Source organism: Anser anser, assembly GCF_964211835.1.
Source record: "Anser anser genome assembly, chromosome: 6".
Classification (NCBI taxonomy): domain Eukaryota; kingdom Metazoa; phylum Chordata; class Aves; order Anseriformes; family Anatidae; genus Anser; species Anser anser.
In genome coordinates, this window is record NC_139726.1 from 38,486,311 (window position 1) to 38,513,448 (window position 27,138).

The 27,138-nt window shown below is 38.9% G+C and overlaps 1 long non-coding RNA gene across 1 annotated transcript in view; it reads left to right on the forward strand.

The window, feature by feature from the left end:
- Positions 1-25,624, forward strand: part of LOC310902111 — a 40,171-nt gene extending 14,547 nt beyond the window's left edge. The window contains exon 2 of the long non-coding RNA XR_014586498.1: positions 883-25,624. This is a non-coding gene — a long non-coding RNA (uncharacterized lncRNA). The remainder of the gene's footprint in view (positions 1-882) is intronic.
- Positions 25,625-27,138: the final 1,514 nt, after the last annotated feature.

Here is a 27,138-nt window from a genome sequence, read left to right on the forward strand (position 1 = left end):
AAAAGTGATAATTTAGGATAGAACCAAAACATGCTAAAAGAGCAATTGCTGTTTATCATCTCATGGCATTGTTTGATTTCAGCTTTGTTTCACACTTTTGTGATTTTTTTTTTTTGGGGGGGGGGGGGCATTTGACACTTAGAAGGCTTCACAAATTGTTATAGTTACTCTGGTTTTGGTGCTGAACACCAGAATGTCTTTCCTGCAGGATCCCAGAAAAATGCTGTCAGTCAAATTAAAGGAGAAGTAGAAAGTTCCTTACAAGCTTAGATTCATATTTGCTTAATGTTGTTCAAACTTATTTAATGGAATAACTGGGACATCTTCCTTTCTTGAAAACAAAATTAGTGTTGAGTAACTGTTAAAGAATCTTTTTTTTTCAGATTCTGATTAGAAGCCAATTGTAAGAGTTAGCTTGAATGCTAACAGCTCCTTTATTAACGTATGCTTTCTGCGTATTATTGTAGCAACGCAGAAGGAACTTGTAGTCTTCCTGCCTTGAAAGATATGTGAACCTTTAATTGCTTTAACTGAAATATTAAGCTTGTGGATCCATCTGGGTTAACTAGTTCTAACATGTTGAAGTAAGTTTGTTAGGAGGTGACGGAGATAAATGTAGCTGCCTTTCTTCCTCATAAGCTTTCTCCTTTAGTGTTAGCTTAGCTTTTTCATATGGAATATTCTTACGGTAGGAAATCTTAGACTGTTCATTAATCTGTACTTTGGAAAGTTTTCTGACCTTATGTTGCATTTATAGATGTGGGTGGGCAAAAGGTGAGTGGAATTGTCCACCGTTTTATGTAATACTGGACAAAGATGGAAAGAGTAAAATACAGTCCTTGCAGAGAGAGTAAACTAACGATTCATGTCATTATCTTCCAGGGCTACTTTTCAAGCAGCAGAATATGGTATGGAGCAGTGTATTCTCTGTGAAAAGAGATGCAGATGTAAACTCTTATGTCTTTCTGACATTGAGGAGCACATTGCCCATTTGCCCATGAAAATGATAGTTGCTTGTTCAACTTTTGGAGCTCATTGTCCTTGCCTGAAGCTTGTCTAAATGTGTGCTGCTTATGAGACTTGCTTACAAGCAGTGGAATTCATACATGTGCTCTCATCTCCAGCTTGGCCTCTGGAAGCATTGCTCAAGGGACTTAATGGACTCAGAGATAATCAGGTTGTTAGTGCTTGGAATCAAACATTATTTACCCTTTTTTTTCTTAGTGAAAACAGCATGAGAATGTATGCCCTACTAGGTTAGAACAATGTTCTTTCAATCTCCAGTGCTGGCAGTAGAAGTTAATCAGGAAGAACACGCAAGTGTCTGTTGTCCATTCCACTTGTACTTGCCCAGCATCCTGAGTTGTTGTGTTAGGTATTTGCTTGTTACCCTTAGCATCTGTTTATAGGCATGTTCTCCAACAAGTTCAAAAATAACAGTATTAATAGGAAGGGTGGGAACAAACCTTTTGTCTACTCAGGCTTCAACATGCAGTTTCTGAAGTGCTCCAAATAAGTGTTGTCTCTGTATGAGCCAGGTTCCTAAGCTGACACCATTTTGTTGCAGAAAACTTTTCTCTTTAAAATATTTAACCCTTTAATTCAATCAAGTATCATCTGAATTCCTCACACAGGGTTAATCCGTTCTCCACAGTGAAGTGCTGAAATTTCAGAAATAACGTACTCTGTTCCACTGTCATCTGTATAAAATATTATTTACACTCCAGGCCTATTGCTTCAGGAAATTATTGATAGGAGCAGCTGCTCCTTCATGAGAAGAGTACAGAAGTCCTTCTCCGACCAGGGGCACTTTACAGCCACCTTTACTTATCACTAATGCACAGAAGCACGGAAGATTGGATTTCAAACTTTCAATAATAATAATAGAAATGTGTAGGAAAAACTCTTTAAAACTTCACTTGGGAACTTTTGTGAAGCTGAGCCATCTCCCTGTGCTCAAAAGGATTTGTTGAAAACAAAATGAAATTTGGAACATAAGATATACAGTACAATCAGTATCAGACTTCAAATGCACCTCATTGCTGCTGAGCTGAACATTATAATTACAATTATAACTCTGCAGTGCTTTATGCATAAATTATTTAAATTAAACCACATAGATTATTCAAATTTTATCTCCAAGAAACACTTCTAAAAGCCTGCTAACACTCATGTTACAACTCATTGCTAACAAATGCAAAACTATTAAAGTTTTGTTTCTCAAAAAAAACTTTTTGGAACTAGACTCTAGGCAATGACTAATTTGAAGTTAAATCAGTCTTGGGTTAACTGTATTTGTGGTGCTAGTGTTGTAATTTCAGATCCACTTTCAAGCTCAATTGGGCAAAGACTAAGGTGGGTGCCATTCAGTCTTTTTCCGTCCTGATAATACTTAGTGGAAGCTTCTCTTTTTTTTAAAAAAAAAAAAGGCTGGTACAATAATTTGACATGGTATTGACAATGATTAACTTGATATGATGATAAGAAAAGAGTATTTGCAGGTGAAAGGAGCTTCCTGAGAGATGTTATGAACAGAGCGAGCCTTACTCCTGGAGCACGTCCCTCTCCTTAAGCATTTCTTACAGTTGGCTGGGGAAAGCAATGTGATCAGGTCATTCCTCAGGTCATTGTCATTGTGGGCAAATGAAGCAGGTTAGACTAGCCTGTTATAGATATCCCTGCCTACTGGAGAATATTCAAAATCGGGGAAGAGTAATGGGAATCTCTCCTTTGCAGCTATTCATTAGCTTGAACTCAGGCCTAAAACAAACAAAAAAAGCTAACTAGAATGTTTCCAACTACAAATCTTTTTTGATTTCATGTTCTAATTACTTCTATAAATAGAACTTTCTTTAAAATTTGCAGTGCTTAAGACTATGAAGCAGATAACTATTCACATATACAATACCAAAATGAATGAATGCTGTCCTGCACTAGAGCCACTTTGACTTTCTTACTGTGTTCAGGAGAAAGGAGTGGAAATAAGAAAAAAACTTTTTTCTCTGAAAATTTTAAATAATACAATGAAAGAGCAGACATACTGCTGTGTCACAGTTCAAGTACAACAAACTGCTCAGGCAGATCTAGGGAGTGTCCAAATAAGAAGGTGCTTGATTCTGATGGCTGACTAAGTTTCCTGAAGTGTGTGCAGTCTTCCACCCAGTCTGTATTCCTGCTGTGGGTGCTCATTAGCAAAAACTCCAAAACCCCCAAAACAAGAAGAGGTGTCTAGTAAGAAGGTGGAAGTGGAAAAAGTAGGAATAAACATTAGGCTTGATCCCAGAGGACAAATCCTATTGTGCAGAATGCCTGCAGTAAATCCACTCCTACTATCTAATGGCTGCAGACTGGCTTAAACTCTGAAGCAATGAATAAATACACTCGGAGGCAAAATGAAAAGTTCAACGATCAGCTCTTTTCTAGTATTTCACAAGTTCAGAGCTGTTAGGAACTCAACACTGGATTTCTGCACACCTAGCACTTCAGGTTATGCTGTGTTCCAAAATGCTCTGCAGCTCACTCCTGATCTTGGTCTTGCCAGGTGTTGGATTGTGGCAGTCCTGTGCTTAGGCACTGCAGACCGATGCTTTCTCCATGCTGTGATAGCAGGTAAAGAAGTGGCAGGGTACAGAATTCTTGAAGTGCACTCAAAGTGTTTCTGAGGGTCCCAGACCAGCACAGTAAGTGTTTTACAAACACAGAGCTAAGATGTGCCTATTCCAAAGGGCTGAAAAAATCACACAGGACATGAGTGAGAACAGATGTAGTCAAGTCATACAGGTGACTTGAAGAGAAAGATGAATAATCACAGGCAGCATGTTATCTATCCTTTTGCTATCCTCTTCAGAGTTGTCAAGCGTGAGCTGACATTTGTCAGCACTGGATACAGAAGTAATGCCAGAAATAGACAAGTCTTCAAGGTTTGTGGGCTTTTCCCTGTAGAGATAGGGAAATGGAGGAGAAATAGAACAAAAATAGCTTGTTATTGTTCTGAGTGGCTTCAGCATATTAAAATCGTGGAGCAAAAAGGAAAACAATGTAGCAGTTGTTTGAAGGCATGATTTCTCCCCCACACATGGTATTTTCAGGTGTTATATAAAGGCAGTATATTTATGTATAATTTAATATGATAATAGTGAGGTCAGCTTCAAATACTTGATCTTTCTCCGCAAAAAAAAAAGTTTCCAAGGTTTTTTGTTTAAAGCTAAGTCACAGTACCTTTCAAGATGCTGCCTTCTAAAGGCAAAGAATAGTACATCTCATTCTTGTAATTTGTCAGTATTGTATTGCTGCTTGTTCAGGTATGAGACGATAATCAGTATCCCTTAAAACGGGAATTGAATATTCATATTTTTGTGGACATAAACAGTTATACAAAGCAGCCTAGCGCTTGGCAACCTGCATTCATCTGGATGGTCTGTGTTTTAATACACCCCAAAAAAGGTGCTATGTCTCAGTAGAAGAAATGTAGATCATCTGTAGTGACAAGAGAATGGATCTGGAAGGTAGTGACTGGCAAGAATCTGGGAAGCACTGTGGGCAACCAGCTGAGGAACAGTTCTGTTGGGAGGCCATGGGCTAAGGTGTGTCCTGGGATATGTGTGTGTAGAGAACCAAGACTGGTATCTTCCAGAGCACTCTCAGGCAGAAGTGATGACCTTCCTGCAGGAATGCTGGGTGAGTTCAGTGCTTGTGCTCTCTAGCAGGTACAGGCTAGAAGATTCTCCACTTAAAACTTAATGACTATTAAAACTTAAGAACTCCATGGTCTGGAATATCAACCTTAGGGATTATTGATACGTGAATTGGTAAATATATGGTACTTGAAGACTGGATGCTGTACTATCTGTTAACCTGACCTTAGATATTGTTACTATTATGTTTACATTAACGTGTGTAGCAGTAGGTACACTCTTAAATCCTGTTAAATAGTACTGTAATATGACCTGGGTTTAATCACTGAGGCAAATTACTAGTTAGAAATTCTGCCATCTCTAGTAATCTCTGTGCAACCTACTGGTTGTTACCAGACTGGCTGAGATACAGATAGGATTACAGCAGTGCGGTATTTATCAGTTCAGCTTTTTAACTAATGGAATGTGATTCTCCACCCTCACTATCTATGGGTGCTTACTCTGAAATCTGTTTCAGCATACATTCGGTGGGAAGGTTGTATTTTGGGGGAGGTTTGTTTTTCTCCCCTGCCAGCTCTTCATTGCTGGAAATCATATGGGTATTGAAAAATGATTGAGGTATGCAAATGAAGATGTTATCCATGACTAGCAACCCTGTAAAGGGGTTGCCAGTGTAAGCTTTGAGTGATTACATGTTACCAGTGAGTATTAGACATCAAATATGATAACATAGGTACAGATATGTGCAGGTAAACAGGTGAGCCTACCTGCAGCAAACACTGATACTAACATTTTCATCTTTTTAATAGAACTGAACTAAAATATTATTAATAATCTGCAAATTCAACAAGAGTTTTAACTCCTCTGTCATTAACTCATGCTCAGCAGTCTACTTTGGGTGATTTTACTGGACCAATGCTTAATGTTATGAATGTCTTTAAATCTGTTACTGACCATAGACTGTATTGAAATGTATCACTGAATTGCAGTGTGTGAGAACCTGGTTTGCAATTTACAGGAGAGTCTGTTTTAATACTCTTAGACATCTTAATTCTGAATTCCTAAGAATGTCACTTCAGGCTTTCACTTAGTACAGTTATGTTTCCTGAAAAATCAGGGGGAAACAGAGTTAAGTCAACACAGAATGCCTCTGAAAATCTCGTGCTTAAGTCTATTTTTCATACTAGATTGACAATTTACAGCTGTAGAAAACATATCGGAGGGGTATGTTTTTTCAAGTCTTGTCTTTTCTGAACAAAATCAAAACATGATTTTGCAGACACGTTTATTTGGAGGAGAAATTAGTATTGCTACCACATTTTGGTACCCAATGAAAAGAAAAATAGACTTGTTCATCAGGTTGCAGAAGCTGTGGGAGGAGACAACAGAAGATCTAAAATTCCTCCTAGGCTTTGTATCTCTTAAACTGTAAAGTAAATGAAAATTCTTTCAACTTTACATGTTCACCACCACAAACCAAGTATTGGCAATGTGAATGTAATAACTCAGTAACAAGGGCATATGGCTTGAGGGTCTATAAGTTAAAAGGCCCCATAAGAACCACTTCTGCTTCCTTGGGTAGGCTAGTCAAACTTCATCTTTGCATGATTGAGTAAGCATGGCTGTATGGGCTAACTTCCATCAAAGTGAATGGTTGTAGAGTTAACACTCATATGCAGCTGCTGCAGGCCAAAAGCAAGACATTCCTTTTTTCCTGCAGTGATGGAAATCAAACTCTTCCATATGCTACTGGTAAGTTTCTAGTACCTCTTTTACATATAGTATTTGTAGCACCATATGATTTACATGGTGATTTAGATCTTGTATTGCAATTTCATCTTTTCCTTTCTGGAAAGTACCATAATAGCTCTTTTATTTGCACCCCAACCCAATCTGGGGGTGGTTGACAATCCTGAGAGTTCTAACCTCAAGACCCATTTTAGCTGTGTCTTGGATTCTTTCAAAAGAAGAAAGTTTGGAATTTAGTAGTGAGTCTCTGAAATAAAGACAGCTTGTATATCAAGTCAGACCAATTCAGTGCATAAATAGGAATGTTAAGTTGCTTCTCAGGTCCAAAGAAAAACATATCTTCTCCTCTCCTCCTGTCCAAAAGTTCCACAAACCTGTTTCAGGTTGTTGAAGACTGCTTTGCAGTTTGACACAGTTTGAGTTTACTTCTGTTTTGTTAAATTATTTCAAGGTTTAATGCTGTATGCAAATTTTAAACATTAGTTTTAGTTGTATAATAAAATCATGTCTAAGGACAGTGTGACATGATTAAAGTTGGTGTCATGATAACTTATCCACAACTTACTTTAAGGTCCGCCCCCCCCCCCACATTTTATCACAGAAAATGTCTTTATTCTGACACAACTGTGGTAAACTGTAGGGTGAATGTGTTATTAAACAGGCTACAACTGTTTCAAAGAGATAGTTCTGTTCTCCTTACAAAAAAAGTAAGAAGTCATCCTATACACTACTAGCATGGCTCTCATATTTCAGTTGTAGCAGGACATCAATGTCTTGTTAGAGTTGAGAAAAATTAATAGACTTGGACATGCGCAGAGAAGCTGTGGATGCCCCATTCCTGGAGGTGTTCAAGGCCAGGCTGGATGGGGCACTGGGCAGCCTGATCTAGTGGGAGGTGCCACTGCCTGTGGCAGTGGGGTTGGAACTGGATGGTCTTTAAGGCCCCTTTCAACTCAAGTTGTTCTATGATTGTGACAATGCTTTATTTCATTTTCTTAGTACTCATATTAGCTCAGAGTAGTATCTACTGCTTGCTGTGCTGTACATGTGTATGGTTTTTAAAAAAAAATCTTGTGATGGAACTTGCATTTAAGTAAAATCTTCTAGTAGTTGTCCATTGCCCTAAGATAAGGCAAATCTTCAAGCATAACAAAACTATTTTTAATGAGAACAAGTATTATATCAAGACAATCTAAAGTTGTTCAAAAATGGATGACATTTACATCTTGCCGCCTTTCCAATAAATCTGTGTACATCTCATCTGTAGCATTTGTACATAAATGCAAATGGTTATAAATACTTCCAGAAAACAAGACTGTTTACTTTATCAGCCAGATAATGCTAAGAAAAATGATAAACAGAAGCTGTTCTTTAACATCTTGCGCATACTTCATGAAAAGCTTTCAGAGAGGTTTTCTATTGGTCTAATATGATCCTTACTACCAGACTGTCAACTGGCCGACAAGTGAAATGCAAATAAGACCCTACAGATCTCTCGGCAGCCTTTTTGGCACTGTTAGTAATCTTAGAGATTTTTCAAGGAAATCAAAACAGCTTTGCCTGAGCAGGCTGTTTTCTCTAACAATTGTATTTTGCTGCACCAGCCATGCTTTTTACCACTTGTTCTGTGCCTTTTTACAAGTATATCCCACCTGCTGAGCTTTTTGTCACTCCTGTGCTTCTTTTACACTTTAATATGATCTGTAGTGATAATATCGAAGTACTGAACCACTTCCTAAAAACTAAAATCCTTCAGAAGGATGCTTTATATTAATGAACTAAATGTTTTTAAGAGTATTTTTTTCCTTAACAAAAACACAAGCTTCTTAAAGAAGAACAAGGGGTTATGGGCCAGATGTTGTCAAAGATCCCCAAAGCCTTTGCAAAGCAACACCTCCCTCCAAAGACTAGGCCATTTTTGAGCAGACCATTCTATATTATACAGTCTATTTTCATCTTTCATAATAATAAAAATTACATGTAGCAGTCCATATTTCAGAAGGATTTGTAACTCTCAACAGTTATTCTATTAATTTTATTTCCAGGCACATTAGTAGCCCATAATTGATTCAGAATGCATATTGCTTTTTTGTCAAGTCACCAAGCATCAGGGAAGCTGTTGCTAAAGGAAGCCTGGATTCCAGTTTCACTGTATGATTAGGCTGTGGTCTTATGACCGATGTGTTTTGTTATGGGCTTATGCTAACGACCTGGAGGCTGGAGTCTTCAAGTCTGTAAGTAAAATGGCATCTGAAGCCCTAAGAGTTGTCAGGGAATCGGTGTTCCACTGACAAAACAGTGGAACAGATGCCTTCTGTGGATAGCAGTCTTCTGCAACTTCCCATGAGGACAATGAAGATGATGGAGTAATGTTATTCCCCTAGAAAGAAGGAACAAAAAGCTATCCTACCAGCAGCAGGATTAAGCATAGATCAAGAGAAGCACAAAGTGATGGGTTTTTGCTATTATGCAGACTTTATGATTGCAGAACCTGCCAAGATCAAAGGAAGTTAATACAGAGGAAAGACAGCAGGAAGCATGAGTCAGAAGAGGCTGTGAGCTAAAAGAGGAGGAGGACTGTTAAGATCTTAGATGTGTCTGAGTGGCAAGAAAAAGCATGATACAGTCTCCCACACACCCCTTGTGTTTGCCATCCAAAGCTTTTGGGAGTCTGGGTAAGGCTGATGTGTTGATTTGTTCTCCAGTATTACTGATGTAACTCACTGTAAATGTGGAACTCAAAAGCTGTATCTCTAAGGAGTACATTATGAGCTGTTTGTGACATTTTAGCAATGTGTTTTTCCTGAAGTAATAGAGCAGCTAAGCTGAATTTTCTTACTTGTTTGGAGTTGCTACTAAGGAGGAGCAAAAAGATTGAAAAATGGTGACTGAAGTCTATAAAGTCAATGAAGCTAAAGTTTTACAATATATATATATATATGGCAGTAGTATTTCAGTGTAACATTTCATCCCAGTTCTCCTTTGGAAAAAAACAAGATTGACAGATACTTTCTGCCAAAAAATTATCATTAGCCTGAATCTCTGCCTTGTCAGTTGTGCAATCCTCAATGCTTGGGTGAAATAAGGACAAAAATCAGTTTTTGCTGTTGTCAGGTCAGACTACGCTGTTATCAGTAACTACACATGATGCATGTCACTGGCAAGCATGGTTCAGTACATATAGCTCATCTTAAATAATTCATATGACTTGTTACAGGGTGGAATTCTGTAGTTATTTCTGGGCATGTCTGAGTTATTTTATTACAGTATGTCTCAAGACAATTCTTTTCCTGTCCTATCATTTTCCCCAAGATTTCCTTTTAAAACTTCCCTCCCAAAATAGTAAAGACAATCTACCTGCCCCCCCACCCCCCATAAAAAATAAAACCTCTCCTATGGTGAGCTGACAGTTTCCTATACACTGAGGAGGAAACAAAGATTACTGTGAATTTCCTGTTTCCTAATACTTGCAGCTGTTTCCCTCCAAAGAGCTAAGACACCTGTCATAACAAAGAGGAGTGCTTTCTTTGAATCTATAAATCAGCAAGAATTATTAATGTACTATAGGGGGAAGCTGTTTTTAAGCATTATTCAATGTTTCCATTACCAAATTTTAATGGAACACAAGAAAATGTATTAATAGTTTGCATCTGTGATCTCATTTTTCTAGACTAAAATATAAAGAATGGAACAAGCACTGAAGTTATCCAAGGGTTTAAAAAAAACAAACATGATAAATACTCTGTTTATATTCACTAACAAATGCGGGGAAAAAAATCTTGAAACTGCCTTTGAATGCTATAGTACAAATGTTCTCATTCAAATGCATTTCTGGTTTATAAATTAAGGAGATGGATTAACTGTGACTGTTGATTAAAGAGATAAAATAGCATTTAGCATTTGACACTTAATTCAGAGGCTGTCATCACCTGTCCCAGCTTCAGTGTTCATCAAATTCCACACCAAAAGGCTCAGTAAACTTATCAGGTGTGTAATATGCATTCTTCTTTCAGAAATATTCTATCTCATTTAAACTTTGAATAGCACTTATTCTTCTAGTTCTGAACTGGCTATTAAAAGCATGCATGGTGAAATATTGGCATCCAGAGTGTACTCCATGTTTCATCTTTTTCTTACTGTTGCGTTTTCAGTTCCTGGCCACTTTTTCCATTGCCCTTTCTCCAAGATGGACACTGACAGCCCTTCCACCTGCACGGGGTTCTATCAACTGGAACCTGCCTGTGCAGGTTGGAAGAGCTTGCCAGATTATTCTGGTCATTATAGAAACAATCAAGTTATGGCATTGAAAAAATGTGGAAAAGCAAGAATGTGATATATATTATCCTTAATGTCATGTTTATTACTATGTAGTATGCGAGTCTTATCTGAGATTAGGACTCTCTTGCATTAATTACTGCATGGAGAAACAGGAAGGGGTTTCCTTGTCCAAAGAGCTTATAAACCATAAAAGCAGAAAATGATTGCAGAAGGAATGGAGCACAGGCAACTGAGGTGGCTTACCAAAGATCTTGTGGCAAGGCAAGATCTGAGCATCTGGACTTGCAGTTCAAGAACCTGTTCTGTCAGATGTGGCAGACTACACAGGTATTTGGCTCTGCTGTGTAGAATCCTGGTTTCGGAATAGTATGTCTGACTTGACTAATTAAAGTCAGATTACTTTGGAAAGGTAACACATCGCTGTAGTTCAAGCGCCATTGCTTTCCACTCAGCTGCCGTGCATGTCACTAGATCAGTCCTGCAATGGCAGCCCCTGTTGAAGGAAATGGGAGAGACATGGGGCTCCTCATTCAGGCTGCTGTCAGTCCTCTCTCCTAGCATCCACTCACTTCATTCTGGCATCATTTCCTCTTCATGCTTCCAAAATTCTAGCTGATCTATAATATACATATATTTGTGGTAACCACTTGGGTTAAATCAAAATCTTAAATTTAAAAGTGCTGTTGTTAGTTCTAGCTGTCTTAATGCTGTTTCTAGTTCCTACTGAGGTAGGCTCAGGTAGGTAGTTCATACTGAGGTAAGCTAGGAAGAAGTGAAGTTGAGAAAACTTGAGTATTTTTTAGATGATTACAGATAAATAATAAGCAGCTTTTCCCTACAGCTGTTATAAATTGGTAGCTCTTTTGTCTCAATTTTTGTCTTCTATTGCTAAATTAACAGTTTCTTCAGACCTCAGTAACTTACATTAAACGCATAGCTAGGAGAGTTCTAGGGGTCTTCACTGAAAAGGTAGAAAATCAAGTGCATGTTGTTAATAAGAAATTATTTTTCTTCGCTCTGTTGTGTGACTGAGGCAGCAAGTAGATGGAAATATACAGAAAAATGGGAGGGGAAAAAAGATGAGAGAAGACTGGTGAGCTGGGCATTTTGGTCATGATCATTAGAGACCTCTGGGATTAAAAAGCCTATTCTCATTTGATTTCCATCAAGCTTAGTGGGAATTCCAAACTTCTAGGTAGTTTGTAAAACCTTAGACCTTTTAATACTTTCCATGAAGCTACCCAGATGAATAGTTGGCTTTTCAGTTACTCTTTTTTTCTAGAAGATGGGGTACAAGACTTGCATCTGTACTATAAGACAGGTGAAATCATTGAGTGATTCCCATTGGCTTTACTGAGCTTTGGAACAGATTTTTTGCAAATAAGATCAGGGAACCTTATACAGAGGTATAGGATAGAATGCACTAGAAGAATATCAGTAACATGCTGCTGACTTATCTTACTGAAATACTGTAACTGGAAAGATCAGAGGTCTAGCTTCTTTCTCCAATCCAAAGCATTTGCTCCAGGTGCATTTCCTCTTTTTTCTTCATAAAGTAACTGGATTTGTAACTCAGGTATTTGAAGTAAATGTCTGAATTGCAATGAACCCAGCCCCGAGGATGATGGTAATACAGTTGAAAAATAAATATACCTGCACAACTTAAATGTTATAACCTCTCATTTCACTTCTGAGGCAGGGAAAAAAGGGTTTCTCCTGGAGTGATTTCTTGTTTGCTCTTAGGGCATGCTTCCTTGATGTTGTGGTTTCCTACACTCAAAGAACAAAATGTAGTTTCTAGCAGAATCCTATTTCATATTAAGAAAGAACAACAAAGAATAACTTTAAACTCCACAGAAGAGACCATATTTCATTTTAAGATGCTTCTTCTGGAAAATCAGATGGAATTTGTTTCCTCAAAGGCAAAAATGTAGTGTTGCTATCCAGATACTGCTCTCACTTTGTCTCTACCACAACTGGCCTTCGTAGAGCCAGCACTTACTCCAGCTCCCTCTCAATGCTGCAAACCAGAAATAAGATCTTATCTACCTTTTACCACCATGTGTGTTTTTTTCCCCCACATTTCTGGTGCACATCTCAGGTCTAGTATGCTTTTGTTGCCTGGAGTGGGCGTATTCTGATATTTTTGATAGCGTACTGAATTCACTGGGGATTCCATCCTGATCCAACATTTCCCAGATCTCAGGGCTTTACGCCATTCTGAGATCTTTTTGTGTTTCAGGATGTGGCACTAAAATGCCTTTCTCTTTTTCCATATAATATGAAGCAGCCCTCAGGCCAACTGTGCCTTTCCCCTGAATACCTTGCAGGATGCCTGTGATCTGCACTTGCTCCTCATCTAATGTTTGTGTCAGTAGAAAGCAGATGGACTATCCAAGTTATATCTAATTTAGAAATGTTTTGGAAATTTCTTCAGGCTTTTCTTTTATATATATATATATGTATGATGTCAGTGGCATGTAGGGACTGGAGGGAAACTGCAGCCAAACACATTTTATCTAAAACAAAGAAGATTTATGGCATATAGAGAAGTTATTTTTCACGTTATCACACTGCTTCAGTTTAGTTTTTCTTTTTCCCAGCTCTTGTGTGGCAATATATGATTTCCAGACTTGTCTCTTCCATGTGTTTTTGCAAGCTTGGGAGATGGGGTATGCAGTCGTCTTAGGCAGATAAAATGTTAGAGAAGCTAATGTTCCAGACTATGGCAAGACTGGCAGAACAGAAGTCCCAGCAGCTCAAGAAAAGCTGCTGAGCAGAGGAGGGACTGTGCAGGTTGGCTTCAAGGGTGCAAGGCAGAAAGCAACTGGGGAGCTGAAATCAAGAGAGGACAAGCTGGGCAGGGAGAGGACTGCTCCCCTCTTACTTAATTCTGCTTCGTCATGTATCTGAAATGCATTCTGTTAATGAACTTCGTATTTTGCATTTAGCATGTTTGGTTATTCAGCTCATTTTTTGCTTTATTGTGCAATTGTCATTTTCACTAACTAGTTTGTATCTTACCTGTCTCTAACATGGATTCCTCAAATAATGAGGGAAGTGAGCCATTTAGAAATCTCCCCCTGCTCAGCTATACAGTGAGGTATTCTCTTTGTACAGCAGAGAATTGCTTCAGATGCAGCTGTGGTATGCAGGCTTTTAAGCCTGAACACAAGGATAAAATGTAAAGAAGCAGATGAATAACTCCTCCAGAGAAAAAGGAGATTCTTTCCTCTTCCCTGCTGCAGGAGACATTTTGAAACTTTTCACATGAGCTCACAGAAGCAATGTATGGCTTAATTTTTTATTAATTAGGATTTTACATTAATCACACGTGATTCCAGGAGTTGATTGTAAGGCAGTTACCCATAGCAACCTGTCACTTGCCTTGGATCACCAAATAATGTGACCCCCCTGTGTATGTAGCAGGTGTTCTCCGTAACTGCTAGGAAGTACAGAGAAAGCTACAATAATACGCATTTATACAAGGTGGAAACAGCTTGTTCTCCTAAGGAGGACTTTCTTTTTGCTTTACAACATTGTATTTCTGTACCCTGCAGTTCTGAAACTCTATTTCAGAGCAAATAGAGCAGGGAAAACATCACAAGAAATTACTACCGAAACGAAGATGAAGAAACAGAAGAAACACCATAAAACTCAGTGTTTTGTGAGTAAGGTATATATCAGTGAATGGACTGGCTGTGTGGAAAAGGGTTGGGATCCTTTACAGCTAAACCTAAGAAATATTTTCTTCAGACAAATCTGGTATTTTTTTCTAGGAGGAAATCTGTTTCAGATTGCCTTGCCCTTGGAAGGAAAGGGAAGGAGAATACAAAATCCCATAGTTAGAATCCAGAAGCAATCTCCTGATGCTTATTAATTAATCTGGTCTCTTCTGCCAGTGGTACTACCCTGCCCTGCAAAAGAGATGTGGGGGTGGGGAATGCTGGTTCTATCAGGTACTCTGGAAGCCTTCACAAGGCTGAAAATAATAATGGGGACAGAGCCGGAGGATGTGTATGAACAGCTTCGTGGCTATTCCATATTGGCCTACTGTTGATCCGTTCGCTTCCTTCTGACTCCTTCCTGCTGTTCAGCAAGCACATGACAGGACACATGAGACTGCTGACAGGAGGACCACTTCTGGTTCAGGTCCTGGGAGCCATTTTATACAGAGGGCCAAAGGCAAAATGCTCTCCTCCCACCCTCAGTCCCCACCCATCCCCAACAAACTGGCCTCAGGCACAGTTCTGAGATGAGTTTTGGCTGACATTTTTGCCTCCGGTCCCAACAAGTCCTTTGCAATTGAAGTGAACAGCGGAGGATGGGCCCATAGCCTTGAAGGCTGTGGTTTTCTTACAGGTTTCAAGCCAGGGTTATTTAATTTGCCATTGGGGCTCTCAAAGCCTCTTTACATAAAGGAACTTCTGCACCATTAATGTGTTACTCTGCTTTAAGGCCTAATACGGATACTGCTTGGCACTGACTATTTAAATCCAGTCACTTAGAAACAACAGTAGCCCTAAGACCACCCCCTCTGTGCGTTCAGGCTAGAGAACTGTGAGCACTGAATGCTAATAAATATTTCTGCTCTTCAGGTTTATCAAATAAATGTCACTCAATGGGATGATGCACATCTAAAACACTCGGAGCTTCATCTCTTGAACTTCATCTGTAACTAATAATGTAATTCGTCATTTAGCACTCGGACTGCAAAGAGCCAAACAACAAGAGTTTGAGGGGAGCGAAATGCTTAAATATTTTTAACCTAAATATTGGGTAAATGGCTTCCCTCTAAATTCCAGCATTTAATCAAGAAGCTACTTAACTTGTATTTCAGGTCCAGCTCTGTTAAACTTGCATGCTTAAATGGCTTTCTGTGCTGGTTGTGTTTTGTGGACTTGGTGCTTGCACTTGACAGGGTCACTTCTTTGAAAAAAGTCTCCTTTGCGGTTCTCAGTTAGGAAGGTTTATTTCTGTGAGAATTGAATGTTCAGTGTCCCTGTGGAGAAGACCTGTAATCTACTTCTAGCAAATTAAAATCTAATACAGTTTGTCTCTATTTCACTTATGCCTCAGGACAAATTAATGTTGTTTTTTAAAAAAGCCTTTAAATGAACACGGTGAGACTTCAGATTAACCTACTTGTAGTGTTTTTATTTCAGGTTTCATTTAGGAATTGGATGCGGCTGTTAAATTTCTCATACGTAAAACATCAGTGACAATTTGTTTCCATTTTTCTGCAAATAGATTTTTCACTCAGAAAAATACAGTTGGATTTGGAAAAGAAAAAGGCCAGCTATAGATATTTACCATATTATTTCATCCTCCAAAACTTTTGAGTTTAATTATAATCCTGGAAAAATCAGCGTAGACTGGGGAGAGGTCATGATAGGCCCCATGCAGAGTTTGCTGTACAAATGTGGTAGTCTTTTCAGTGCTGTAAGGTGAATGAAATCCATTCATGTGTGCCAAGACAGCAGCAAGACTCACTAGAAAGAGGGAAAGCAAGCATGCTTGTGGATTGACTAGTGTGAGGAGATCCTCCTATGCACTTGTCAAAGGTTTCCTCAGGTATGTTAATGGATTGAGTGGGAGATATCTAACCTTTATTACGATGAGGTTAGTCTGTAGGAAGTTCTGCCTTCTTCTTGGACCATCAGTAGCAAGACTGCTTAGAATGCCATAGCCTGTCTTCAGCATTTCCAGCTTCTGTCTCACGACTGCTGGGACCTCTGCTTTGAGAAGTGTGAGGAGCAGGGGTCAATGTATCTGACCACACGTATTTTCTCCTGTTGAGAAGCAGCGGGCAGTGAAGATCTATTTGCTTTCTCTCTAGACTCATCACGTTTTTCAGGGCTGGAGGAGGAATGTTACTTTTGGCAGTCCTGCCTTTGATGTTTGACAGCAGAAGTGCTGAATGGAGGTTGTCTGATACTTAATCACTTTCTAATCAACTTTTGAAGTCACTAGATAAAGCACAATTCTAATAAGAAAATGTACCAAAAAACTGCCCAATTTTTGTTCTAGTTCATTATAATTACAACTTACATACTTGAAAATTACTTATTTGCAAGGCAAAAAAATGCTGGTCATACCCCATCCTCATCTAAAAATAAAACATACTTATACACTGTAGTTTACATAAAATATCAGTATCGTTAGCTTTTCCACACACAGCTTCCCTGCAGGTTTTGGAGCTAAGGTTAGCTTTTCCTTTTTTAGTGTAACACTAAACCTGACTCTTTTACAGCTGCTGTGCTCACTGTCATTTCTTTTCACCAATTAAATCTGACTGCTTCAGTGTGGAAGGACCAAACACGAGAACCCACTGACAGCCACAGCAGCAGTTTCATTCATGGCATATATGCCCAGAGGGCAAGTGTCAGGAAGCCAGCAATCTGTTAAATGCATTATCTGTGTTATGCAAAAAATATTTCTTACTAGTTCTTTTTCATGTTTTGGTTTAAAAGCCCATTATTTTGTGAAATCTAATTTGGCTTGCTACATAGAAATGTATTAGTTGAGTAGATAGATTCTTCTGTCTTGTCTTGGATAGTTAAAAGGGTTGTTAGTCCATTTTCTTCAGGGCAAATACAGATCACCACAAAGGTCAGAAAGCAATTGCCTTCCATGGTGAAGCAATACTCACTGTAATAGTTGGTTGTAATAGCAGTGATTAATTTTCGAGTATTTCATATTGCGGTAGCCAAGGCTTCTGATTCGGTAGGCTTCTGCACCATCTGTGTCAGACTGTCTTTACAGAATAAGATAGTGAGTTGTACATAAAGGTTTGCCTACAAAGCCTTCAGTATTAGTCACCACCAGAATTAAGTTACCAAACTAAATGGACCATTGATCAAACTCAGTGCAACATTCCTGCTTCCGTAACCAAGAGCTGCAATTAAACAAATGGCCTCATCTTCCCTGAAGCCTTCCTTATTACACAGTGTTCTACTTGCCTGAGGTGTTTCAAGGTGCAGTCACTGCACTTTATGCCTGTATACATCACTTTTTTTTTATGGTACTAGTTACTGGAAATACAGGCACCATGCCTTTCAATAAGGATTCAACTCACGAAGCAGCCTGCAAAATGTGAGCATCTGTATGCTGAATGGATCACTTTCAGCCTTTATACTGCCAATTCCACCAGTGGAAAGTGGCTGTGAAGTGTTGTAAAGGCTTCCTGAACAGGAAAGGTCTTGGGTCTTTATCTGTGCAAGTGAGGAATGAGATCACGTGTGCTGAGCCACTGTTTTATCTTTTAATATCTTACAGTTCTGCTCTTTAGCATGATTGTATTCTTAGCAGCTCTTCATATAAAAGGTATTTTTGCAGTTTGGTCATAACATTTCTTCTGTAATGCTTGTATAAATATTTGACTGCTTATGTACAGTATCTATTGAAGATGTGCCTCAAGTCTTATGCTCGGGTCTGACTGCTGAAGGTTTTCGCTAGCTTGGTCTTGTTCGGTCTATTTCCAATATAGAGAAAGGGTTTGGGTTATAAACATGTCATCTACTTGATGAGTTATAAAGTATTTTGATCTGACACATTATTTTAGCCTGTTCATATTTTAAGTGCATGGAGAAGAAATTATTTGTGACTGGCCAGGCACTGTGCTTACAAGTACATTGAAACAGTTGGCTGTAGTAACTGTGTCAAACAGATTCCTAGCTTTGACAGTGCACTGAGTATGTGCATGTCAGCTCTGACAGCAAAGGTGCCAAATAAGTCCGAACTAACACACAAGAAGTCAGGATTGAGTTTTGCATATATTCAGCTTAGCTAAGCTACTCTAACCACATTTACATTTGTAGTTCTTTCTCCTCTGTGCTGGTTGCCTGCACAAGATCTTTGTTTTAATGGCACGCTGTGTTTTAAACTGGTAGCACAGCACACATATACAGGGGTTGTGCTTGATGCAGCTTCTTGGGGTGTCATGAAATATGGAAAGGGCACCATGCTGCCCTAAAATCAAGCCCTGATTATAAATCATTAAACAATAACTGTGGTGAGAGGGGAAGAGTTAGGAAAATAAAGCCCTCGTGTAAAAAGACAGTAAGTAAATCAGTGTTGCCTAATGACCAACTCAGTGGTGGGACAGGACAGAGGCGGCTCATCATAACCATGGTGTGCTCCTAATGGGTACAAAAGGCACATCCAGCTCTGCTTGTAGTTACCAGCCTAACAAGCCAGGAGGGGTGATGAGAATTCATTTGTTAGTACTTCTTATAGACAGTATAGACAGCATTGCTGCAACTGGCCCTGGTCAGACCCCTTGGCTGTGTGTGCTTTGGCACTTGAATGGTTGACATACAGATCACCTTGGCACAGACATCTTGGTGCTTATGTGTATGTGAGAAAGTGGTTGAAATCAGGTTTGCTTTAAAATAAATTCAGCTGCTCTTTCAGTATGGTCTGTTATTGATCCCTGCTGTGTAAGCTGAGCTTTGTTGCACTGCTCTTTACTGTGTGATGATGACTGTGTGGCTTTCTCCCTGGCTGGCACAGATGGGATTAATGCAGGGCTTCAGGTTGCAGACAAGCTCAGGTGCAGAGCAGAGGCCCTCTTGAGAACCCAGGCCCCCTTCCACATGAGACGTTGTGCAGAGATGTTTATGCTAGGAGCCAGGTGCTATATCTAGCTAGTGATGTAGAAGCCTGGCTTTTCACAGAGGCCGGTGAACAGCAGCCAGAATTACCGAAGTCAAGTTGCTTTTATAGAACACTCTCCCTGCGTGCGTGTGGATGGTTTAGTCCACAGTCGGTTTGATGCAGAACTGTTAAATCAAAGCTGAGCTAATGTCTCTCAAAACATGGTCAATGTGCAGGGAATATTCTGTTATGGCTAGCTAAAGACTGTAATATGATGTTTTTGCTCAGACCCACTTAGTGATGTTCTAGACAGAGCTGGCAGATGAAGGCTCTTTACTGGAGTAGAAGTCTCATGTATGGAATTGGGAATAAGTCCCTCCCAGGAGGAGCCTGCTGTGACAGAATATAGGGCTTTTTCTCCTACCAGTTACATCATACAAGAATAATGAACTATAAGTCTGCTTTTCAGAATTATGGAAACATTCCCTTACAGCTTTATCATTAGTAGGTTTGGGTTGGGGAGTTTTTCCTATGTGTGGTAATTAACTCCTGTGGAATTTTTGCATGGCCATGAATGATTGCTTACTGGCACCTGTGAGGGTGGCTCCTAAGACTGGGTTAACATTAAGTGTACAGATGTGCACTTTTTAGCTCTGCTTCCTGTTTCTGAACGTCAAAAGATGTCAAAAGACGTCAAAAGAAGTGAACGTTCAAGCCTATTTTTACGGGATTGGACCATGCAGCAACAATGCCAAATGAGGTGTACATTTCATTTCCTCTTCCCACTTAGTGGAGCTCTAGGCAATGAGCATGCATGAGGAGGCCCGGAAGGCTTGGCTGCTGTCATCAGTAGTTGGGGAGAAAGGCAAAGGAAAAAGCAGGTACAGCAGCGTTGCCTCTGTCAGCAATGAGAAGTGTCGTTTGAGATGGACACTTCTTATCCGGACCAACATAACAGAATGGCTGTTCTTGTGTAGAAAGATGCAGTTACCAGTGTGGGCCCTTTCAATCCTAAATGTTCTGTTCCAGCAGGAGTAGTTACTGTGAGTATCGTGTATATGCTTTTAAACTTGTGCCAGAAAAATTTCATTGCTCCAAATGTTCACAGAAGTAAATTCAAAAGAGGTGAATCCATGATTGGAGCAAAATCACTTAGAAAACATCTCCAGAGACAGCCTTTCACTTCAGTAACCTAATAAATACTTTAAAGACTCTCTTTATGTCTGTATCTACCAGTAATATATTGCAGAAAAGACAAATAGAGTAAGAAAAAATACAGCAGACCCTTTGTGGCTCCATAGAATTTCAACTGATTTCTTTTTTATTCAACTTCATAAACTTTGTGCATGGTCCAGAGGTTCCCTAGAATAACTTTCAGATACAGGTTGGCCAAAATGGTGATAAACTGGCATCAGAGGTCAGCAGAATATGTGACAGTTTTCTGTGAAAGAAGGAGAGGTGTATGTATTTGGGGGTGAGGATGTATTTTTGTATGTTTTTAATATGTATATGCACACAGACTTGTGGCATGGCTTGGTCAGTGTTTAATAAAGTGCATTACTTCAATGAAGTGAAGCGTATCTGAGCACGGACAGTTTTGGACACTGGGCACAACTGGAGCCAAGTTGCTGGGAGGTATTTGCAAGTCTTGCTGCGATAGTGGAGTTTCCCTTAAGGTTCCTGCCTGGTAGGTACTCACATGCTCAGCATTAAACTCCTGTCATATTTGGAGACAGGAATATGTCTCCCCCTGAAGCAGAAGGGGGAGGCGTTGTGCCTTGTACATGTTCATTTAACAAATTCTGTTAGTCCCTTTCTGTTGCAGGAACAGACTTTAGCAGGGTAATTGATGCTTCCTTTCTTTTCCCTCTAGTTTTGTAATATTTGTGCTTTGTATCAAAATCTTTATTACTGTAGACTGATGGGAAGTGACTTGTGGTTTATAGTGTAAGACATGGAATATTTGCTTTCTGAATTTTATTTTCATGTAGGGTTTGAAATCTGTTTTTTTATGTTCAAAGCAATGGTTGCAATTAGAGGACTTAGGTGAAAACTAATAATGAAGTACTTTCTTTAAAGTTTATGCTTTAAATGTTATGCTTTCCAGCAATATATATAGATATATTATATAATCCAGCAATTCTCCATCATCACTCTAAGCTCACTTTGTCTAACCAGGCACCATCTTTTCATATCAGTAAGCCCTCAGTTTCAGTCCTTCTCGACCTGTGCAGACCCACACACACAGAGCAGTCAGTTGGCTGGGTTAACCTGCAACAAAACTCTGGTATATTTTTATCTGCATATTTTGTTTTCCATCTGCTTCCAACCACTATGGTGTTTGACTCCTCACACAGTCGTAAATGTAATTCTCCTTTGTGCCTATCTCATTGCATTGCAGTGAGAAAGGATGGGCAGTTACTAGCAGTCGTGATGCAGCAGATGAAACACATAAAGGAGTTGGAAGAAAAAAAATAAATAAAAACACATTTGAAATTACTTCAAAAGGCGCATGAGTCGTCATCTGCTCTGAAAAGTAATTCAATAATCTCCCCAAAATCATCTATACTTGATTCATTCTGTGTTAGCAGCCATATTATTTCTGCTAGCAATTGGAAACTCATCTGTCTGAAAAGAAAGTGCCTAAGCTTTTATTTTGAGATGTAATATGCCATAATATTTTGAAAAATGAACAAGACATGCCTGATTGGTTAAAAAGTGTGCATTTATGTAAAAATGTTCAGCAGGCTGAGTACTATGTGGGAAATGCCAGCATTCTAAACTTTGATGTAAAGCTAATGTCACAAGGCATTTTAATATAGCAATGTATCATGCCATAATGTTTCATTAAAAGAGACATTTGGAAACATTAGACAAAGTACAGTTATGCAAAATGAAATATTTTACACAGTACTTTCAACTCAAATATTCATCTCTTAGTACTTTATGGCAAAATGGTAATCACAGATGAAGGCAAAGCTGCCTATGCTGTAATCCATAGTTGGCTTCTCTCATGTTTGTCTATTGCACATTATTTCAAGAAAACAATAGAGGGGGATTTTCAACTGCTGTGCTGTTCGGTGTGTCCCCATTTTGAAATATTTACTTGAATTCCACAAAGAGCTATAGTACTCAGTTATTGAAACACAACATCTTTTTTCTTTATGCCATTAAAGAGTTCTCTCTTCTACATTTTCTGTGCTCTGGAAGAAAATATTGCTGTCACTTTCAGTGGGGTTTGCCTTTCATCTTACTGCTTTTCAGTGGCTTTAAAGTCTCTAAGTGGTATCCAATTTATTTGTATTCTGATGCCACTTCTGTGAAGCATACCTTTCTCTCAGCTGAGTGCAAGCTTTAGGTGTTTTGTATTTGGAAGCTATGGTATAAACAAATTGACAATATCAAGCGCAGCCTATCCTCTTGCAGGCAATTTCCACCCATTTGCTATAGAGCATTATTCCTTCAATTCATTCTGCACAACCATTTACTTTCATCTGAGTAGGGCTGGGGTTGACTCTCAGTCCCCAGAGCCTGGTTTAAAATCCCTTGGATTTGTGTGGAGGCCATATGCTAAACAAGAAAGTAAGTCTTTGTATGCCAGAGATACTGGAGATAATTACTCCCTTCCCTATTTTTCTTCATCTGTTTCCTTCCTATGTTAAAGGTTTCTTCAGCACTTACAGTGGTGGCTCTGCTGTACTGTGCTGCTGACTTTTAACTGCCCTACTGGGGTCTAAATTTGCCTTCAGGTGAGCTCTCAGAGGGGCTAGGCTTGCATTAGCGCATGAAAGGAGGATTTATTTTCATAGATGTTTTTTCTACTTATCTCAGCCTTGTACTGCCTTTATAATTTACTGTTTGTCTGAATAACAGCAGCCAGCAGTAATTTGTCATTTTTAGCACTGATGTATACTTTTGTTCCACTTTCATCACTTTTGTGTTTGTCAACAGCTTTTTAATGTGCATGTTTTCATATGTGTGTTATGAGAGTGACACACAAGTTTGCAGAATCAAAATGTTATTCTGGATCGGTTTATCAAAAAGCTTAATTTGGATCTTTTAAACATGTAGGTATGGGTATGTTTCAGAGATATTTCAATTATAATTAAAGATAAGGCAGATGGGAGAAGCTTGTGGTCTTTTATCTTGGTCATTTATTTTCCTGTGGGGCATTTTTCCGGTGTTTAAAATTTTAATGACAGCCATAATAGAGTGCAATACTGCTCTTACAAGACAGTACTATACTTCTAAACATGACCTTTTAAAATATAATAAATTACTAATACAGTATTTAAAAACCTAGGTAGCCAAATAGCCCTCTTAGGTCTGAAGTCTAGTTTTGCTAAGACTGTAACTTTGGTAGCAGAAGCAACATTTTTGCTTTCATATGAAGTCATTGCCAAACATAATGGTGGAATCTTGGACCGTTTGGTTAGGGCTCCAACTTGCTAAATTATAATGTAAAATACCTACATTTTAGATTTAGAAGATTAGCAAAATAAGAGAATCTAAATGTATCTTCTATATTACCTCATTTATGTCAGAATTGTTTTAATAACTGCGGCTCTTTTTACGGTGGGCAATGAGTAGGTCCCATACTTACCGTGTTTGTGTGCACATTTACAGGCCTGCTAAGTTGCAGTCTGAACCAATTTATATAAAGTTACTGTTTTACTAAATTATTCAGATTTGCTGACATTGAAGACCCTGACACAATACAAACAAGCTTTACCTAATACCATTTCTGGATTGTAATGAAGGATTTCATTTTCTGAGAGTTGTTTTGTGTATCAGTGGTATTTGCTCTTTTTTTTATAAAAGCTGCTACTCTTGGTTGTATCTTTTGAAGAAAAAATATATATATATTCTCTTTTCCTACCTGAAGATGTGCTTTACTTCATAGCTGTTTAAGCCAAGCCATTCAGTGAACCTCCCAGAAAACTAATGTTTTTAGTCAGGGGAAAGAAAACTGGTACCTGAAAGTTATAAGGGTGAGGGGGGCTGACAGAAGTGAAGTAGCTGTCAGCATACCCAAGATACCTTTACCCTACCTCACTCAGTACCCAATAAAAATATAGGTGCCAGAGCACTGAAGCCTTCAGTGATGCTGGTTTTGAGCTGGGAAGGCTTGCTGAGAAATCCAGCACTCTGGGTGCCCCAGCCAGCTTGTGCATCAGTGTACCCCTGAGTATGCTGTGATCAGACCTCTGAAATATTCCAATGCCGTGCATGTCTTATTGCATAAAGAAAATCCTAGTTTTCATAAAAAACAATATGTGAAAGTGTTGGCCCTTGCTAGATACAGTACCACGTTTTGGCTGTTATAGCATAGTGCCTCATGCCTGTGGAGCTCGTGGGTTGCCCACACTTTGTTTATCGTTCAGTCTTGTCCAAAACTGCTGAAGGAAAGGAAGTGCCATGGAACAGCTGCCTGCATTGTGGTGTGGTCTCACTCAGCCCTGGAAAGCATAAAGCTACGAAGACAGGCTGTAGACAAACTGTTGGCAAAGTTTAGGACTTGCTTCAGGGCATGCTGAAAGCAGCTGAAATCTTTCAGTAGACATTGAGGATCTTTTCATATTGTTTTGGTAGAAATAAAAGTAACCAAAGATGCTGACTGACAGAGAGAAAAGATGGGAGTGAAATACAGAGTGCTAAGGGAATGAGAATTTTGCCAGTAACTTACAAGCAACATCAACTTCATCAATAATCAGGAAAGAGATTTCCAAGTCATTTCTCTCCCTTAGCTTTCCTGACAACTCCATACAATAAGACCTGAGGATTTTTTCACAAAATTAACGTAAAATACATTATTTTGTATTTATTAATGCAATTTTTTGCTGCACTCATGGTAATTATTGGGAGCATTAAGATGACAAGGGAGCTTGCCATGCTTCCAGCAGACTTATGATGGCAGCAAGCATCCAATTTCCCTGGATTTTGTCACCTTGTGTAGATTTACATAGTGCTTCAATAAGAGTGAACAATGAGCTATTTGTTTGTCATCTGGGAAAGCAGTTATATGAGAAGATGGCCTTTGAATTTTTTGGTTTTGTTTTGAAGAAGCGTATGCGGAAAAACAAAGTATACATGCTCATAAAGGTAAAGTGAAGGACAGGCAGATAGAAAGGAATCAGCAAAGCTCAGGGAAACAGGGAAGTCTGATTAATTTGGAAACTTGGCTCACTTTAAAAAGCTGTAAATGCTTGGTAAGGGTTGGGATGACAGTGGAATAGATTGTTAATACAACTTTGGCTTACACTACTGATGTCCATGTGAGTACAACAGAAATAGATGATGCCTATGTAAGAAACTGGCTACTCGCTGCTTTTATGTCCAGTTGGCATGAGGAAAATTGCATTTTGGTCTAGAGCACTGATCCAGTATTTCTGAAAGGACAGTGCTCAAACTTGGCTGCTCTTTTTTTAGTGAGCTGGAGGACATTAGGCACGTAAAGGTACTTTTGAGACTTTGAGGGCACATCAAGCTGTCCACATAGACATAGCCACAGCAATATAAAAATGAAGATAGTATTCTTCCACGGTAATGAAATTAATGAAAAAATCAGAATTCTTGAACTTCTCAGAGGGCTTCTGTAGAAATTGCAGTACACATTCTAGTGCAGTTCAAAGAACCTGCAATTCTTATCACTTCTTTTATGCTAAATGAAAATAATCCCATAATGAGGAAGATGTGGAAGATAATTCCTGAGTTGTCATTTTTCATGAACTGAGGGGAATTTTAAAGTGAAGGGTATGCCATCTTTTAACTGAGGAGAAGAATAGGTGGGCTAACATTAATGTGCCTGGACATTTTTGGCAACTTCGTTTGTCGCCTCCAGGTGGAGTTAGAGTAGATTCAAATAGCAATGGTATTACCTGAACTTCTGTAATGATGTGCATCCTCTAAACCTTGCAAGAGCGTGGGTAGCTCTTAACTTTCCCTATTGCAAAAAGCCTTGAGCAGTACAAAATCCTGAAAACTGGGGAGTTCTGGAACTTGCACTTGTCCAGCTTCTGTCTGATTTCTCTCCCTTAAACACACAATATAAAGAGTGTCTAGAATAGGAAATATATAAAATAAGCTTATTCCATATTTTTAATTATGAAAAATGTATAGAGAAACAGTCACTCTACATGAGATGTAGGTCCAGCACAGCCATAGCTGACGGTAATTTTGGCGGGCATCCAGTCCCCAATGAGCAGGTTCTGTACCTGTATTCCTGTGACTGAGGCAGACGACAAACCCAGGACTCTTGAATCCAGCCCAGACTCTATAGAAGACCATCTGAATCTTCCAACTTTCTAACTCTACTTAGACAGACTGGGGTTTTTTGTTTACTCATTAGATAAATCTTGTAAGTTTTCAAAGAAAAATTAGTGTATGAACGAGCAAGATCTGTTTCTGCATTGCTTGGAAGGCACATACTAAATAAGTCTATCAGAAATAATTAATTTCTCTGTGAAAGAAGTTTTATTTGATGTCTTTTTGTGCATTTTTACTGTGTACTGTGTTCGATGTATCACGACCAAATGCTGAAGTACCTTGCTTGGGTTTTTTCCCATCTTTCCTTAGCAGAGCTCTCAGCGATTTCAACAATAGTGGTTTCTTAGAACTTGGCCTGAAGTCTAGACACATCCCTGTTACTAGAATAGATTGCCTATAGTCTGTCTGGTTCTGAATTTTCTTGCTCTGATGTTCTGTCTTAGCCTCACAGCAAATAGGGGGGGTTGTGTTTTTCAGTTTTTGCTCTTTTTGTATTACAGTGTGACCACAGTGTTGTAATGGCTTTAAGCTCTCAACCTCTAGGAAAATTTTAATTGGGAAATTTTTCTTCTTATCTGTAATTTACACCCTAGGGTCTTACTAGAATGGCTTT